Source organism: Schistocerca nitens, chromosome 6, assembly GCF_023898315.1.
Source record: "Schistocerca nitens isolate TAMUIC-IGC-003100 chromosome 6, iqSchNite1.1, whole genome shotgun sequence".
NCBI classification, from domain to species: domain Eukaryota; kingdom Metazoa; phylum Arthropoda; class Insecta; order Orthoptera; family Acrididae; genus Schistocerca; species Schistocerca nitens.
Genome location: NC_064619.1, coordinates 260,911,262 through 260,915,619, shown reverse-complemented (window position 1 = coordinate 260,915,619; position 4,358 = coordinate 260,911,262). Strand labels below are relative to the sequence as shown.

Below are 4,358 nucleotides of genomic sequence, written 5' to 3'. Positions count from 1 at the left end.
ACTTGTAGAGCGACTCTCGTATGTCCTTATTTTGTATCGAATTCTGTCATCACGACTGTTGGGTGTAAATCACTAAGACAGAAAGGTAAGTAGTTGTTAAAAAGGAGCATATGGATTGGGAGAACCGATCAAGTATAGATGACATCAGGTTCCTTAACTTCCTATTGTGGTACAGAACATGCATACCACCTGGCGATTTCTACTGCTGATATTGTAGCGACCTTATGGTGTATCAAAACGCAGGGGTCATGTAATCCATTCAGCTGTTGCACTGATGATTTTTTATTCACACGATCGATTTCTAAATTGAACAATTTTATCTTCAGACTTTCTTACGGCTGTCTGGCTCAACCAAAACATTGTATTACAGTGTCTAAAATCAATAATGCTATGGTACGCATAAAACATAACACTTCTTGTGACAGAAGAAGTTTCGGGAGTGCATTGCCTTTATGGACTGTCACAGCCACATCTGAAGATGGAATTGTATAATTTAGAAATCGAACATGTGAATAAAGTGCCATCAACGAAACAGCGGAACGCGTTATCAAGTAACAGTAACAGCTGAACGCTCCTAAGGTGTCATGCATGAAGATGAGTCACCTCAAAATTTTGGTGATTAATTTTTCCATTCCGCACAGCAATCAGTTACCACTTTCACCTCTGAATATCAACAACCGCTATAACCAGAAATGAGGTAATGAAACGAAATTTTCGGTACGAGGGTCGTTACTTTTCCTAATATACTTTAACGACGCAATTCCACTGTAGGTGGAAGATAACCATGACTCGGAAATTCTCAGTTGTGCAGCTACGGGCGGAAAAACCTCAGCTTAACACTGTAATGAATTATATCTCATAAAATAATTATGTTTGAAATTTAATTTCTGTTTTCTTTGTCATCGATATGTCAGTTTACAATTACTGGTGTATTTATTGGAATTAATGTTCATTTGTGTTCGTGTGGCAGCAAAAATTAAAACTCGTGACCACTAAATTTCAATATCAGAGACAGCGAACTTTATACACCACATCTCGACTACCTTACTAATAATACTGGCTCTGTTGTACAGCTTATTATCGTAAGAAATTTATGGCATTATGATACCTGTAGCGTAGGTCTTACCCCAGCAAACACTGCAGAGAAATCTCTTCTAAAGAAATCGGCTGTGCGTAGAAAATTAAAGTAATCCTATCTTTCATTATTGGAGATTTTTGTTTAACGTCCCGTCGACGACGAGGTCATTACAGACGGAGCACGAGGTCGCATTAGGGAAGAATGGAGAAGGAAAGCACCCGAGTCCTTGCGAAGGAATCATCATGGAATCTGCCGTAAGCGATTTAGAGAATTACAGAAAATCTAAATCAAGCTGGCCAGACGCAGGTATGAACCGACTTTATCCCGAATGCGAGAGCAGTGCGCTAACCACTTCGCTATTCCGTTCTGTGTTTTCACTATTCAGCTTGTAAACCATTGCCATGTGCTCATTTATCAGTAACAACATTCTTCCTCATAACATGTTTCAGCTGGGGCAAGATAACTGAAGTGCACATAGTTTCGCACGTTCGTCGCTCGTTTTAGCGCCATAGCTCCTCAATGGGGCATTACTGATCCGTGATGCCCCGACAAATTTTGGTCGGTTCGACTCCCTTTGAGTTGTTCTAATCTTATTATCATGTCTTTTTTTCATACAGTATTCGAAGAAGAATAAGTCAAGGTCTACCACTCAGACCTAGACATTTAACTGAGTTCAATATCAATGAAACGCAGTACACCGTGTTTCTTTTTTTGTTCCAGCTAACATCCACTATATTAAAATGGAACCATGATTAGCGAAGCAGAAAATACAAAATTCTTCATTTGAGGATAGAATGATATAAATCGCGGAAGACATTTATTTGCGACGTTCCACAGCCGTATGCAGCTACTTCTACGGTTATGCCCGCATCTCGTGGTCGTGCGGTGGCGTTCTCGCTTCCCACGCCCGGGTTCCCGGGTTCGATTCCCGGCGGGGTCAGGGATTTTCTCTGCCTCGTGATGGCTGGGTGTTGTGTGCTGTCCTTAGGTTAGTTGGGTTTAAGTAGTTCTAAGTTCTAGGGGACTGATGAGCATAGCTGTTAAGTCGCATAGTGCTCAGAGCCATTTGAACCATTTCTACGGTTAGAATATTGTCAACAGTCCTAATCTGCAGTACATGCAAAACTTCTTTAATCAATATCTTTGCTTTTGGTTCCATTGCCACAATGATTCCAGATGAAAAAGAGACTAGAGACTAACTGCGTTCACAGGCCCTGGCGGACCCACGGGTATCGTCCGGCCGCCGTGTCATCTTCAGCTCTCAGGCGTCACCAGATGCGATATGGAGGGGCATGTGGTCAGCACACAGCTCTCCCGGAGTGGTTTCAGTGACCGGAGCTGCTACTTATCAGTCAAGTAGCTCCTCAACTCCTCAGTTTGTCTCACAAGGGCTGATTGCACCCCACTTGCCAACAGCGCTCGGCTGACCGAATGGTCGCCCATCCAAGTACTAGCCAAGCCCGACAGCACTTAACTTCGGTGATCTGACGGGAAACGGTGTTACCACTGCGGCAACGCCGTTGGCAGATGAAAAAGAGAATTCTACTTTAATCCCAATCTTATGGCAGTTGATACTCATATCCCTGTAAGTTTCTCCATATCACTCGAAAATAGTCTCTAAGGTAGAAACTGTCCAGCTGTGATGTAAAAAATAAATTTGTGACAAAAGCTTACAGCTCCTGCGGAACCGTAGTTTTAATCTTTGACTTGAAACTTACTTACCTCTTTGATCGATATGAGACTACATTTTCAGGCGACTATAATATACTATGTTTATATAGTGGCCACACTATGCACAGTGATTAATAGTCTGATTTTCTAGTGAAATCCTCCATGCATTACTAATACCATAGGTTCTGTCATAGTTATTGCTATGAATTCTTCGAAATTATAAATTTCTGTCGTTCTTGCGAGCAACAGTTTTACAAGGGTGAAGCTGTTAACGAGCAGTGTGGCATGTGACTTTAAACGTGTCGGTGTTTCATATTACGGTTTTCCAATTAAAATCGCGATATTCTTGATGTTGATTGGCTACAAAATCACAGTGCCATTATGTCGTATTTAATACCCACTGTTTCAGAAAAGAGTAACTGTTCTTTTTGCGTGTCTTCGTTCTAACAATAAGCTAACCAGATCACCATTCATTTTGTGACGTGACGTACAGGTCGTTTCACGATGCTGCATCAGTTCAATTACACCCACTTCAAACTATCTGAGACCCGGTGTTGCACTGGTATATATTTTCAGTGCTATTAGTTTGTCTCCTCCTTCCCCTTCTCCCTGTTCATCTCCTTTGCTGCCCTCTTTGTGCATCTCCTTCTCCCTCTCTTCATCTTCTACCCCCCCCCCCCTCCTCTCCAACTCTCTGCCCATCTCCTCCTTCCATTCTCCCTGTCCTTCTGTATTCCCCCATCTCTTTTTGCCCTTCTCTGTGTCCAGCCTTCCCCTCTTCCCTTTCTGTCCATCTCCTCATCCCCCGTTGCGGCAGCGCGGTTTTTTCCGTCCCTTTACGACGAACCTGCACCTACCTGTGAACATTGTCTCAGCAGATCATCAGTAGGAAAGCCGAGTGAAACCTACTGTACTTCGACGTGAACCAGGCTGCAATTTAAGTCACTAATCTACGTTTCGGGAGAAACACGAAATGAAAGTTTGGAAATTTTGTCCTCAGTTAATATATTCTGAAACTTAGGTGAACAAGTATCACTGCCAAGCCCGTGCTAGTCTTAACACAGTCACTCACAATTCGTTTCACTCACGTTAGCAAGTTCATGGTGTTGCATTTCCCGAAAATGCAATAGCTACAAAAATACTGATTGTTTTAGATTGATAATTCTCGCCAAATATTAAGTCTGTCGGTACCAAATGCAGTCACAGTTTTTAGCCACCGACCTGCTCAATACGCCACGTGGAATATATGTCTTTTCTAGTCACAAAATTCACTTAAAAATTCCGAAATTTCTACACACACATCGGAATAATTATGCCGTCACTTTCCAACACTTTTGATGTATGAAACACTGCTAGATCCGGCAAGTTATCATTTCCATCGGAACTACTACTGCACACGTCCGATCTGTTTCATGGCTAGGCTTCGACTCTTCCCAAGAATACTCTCAGTTTTCTCTACCAGCAGAGAAAGACGCTAGAAGAACATTGCTTTACCATTGGTCAGTTTACTCAACAGCCAATAGCAAAACAACAGTCTCCCGCGTCAGACCGCGCTTTTCATCCATAACCAATCGCAAAATAGTAAACCTCACGACTGCACTTTTTACCG

At 42.3% G+C, this 4,358-nt stretch overlaps 1 pseudogene; it reads right to left on the bottom strand.

Annotated features, from left to right (window-relative positions):
- Positions 1-2,485: 2,485 nt before the first annotated feature.
- Positions 2,486-2,603, bottom strand: LOC126263916 (5S ribosomal RNA; annotated as a pseudogene).
- Positions 2,604-4,358: the final 1,755 nt, after the last annotated feature.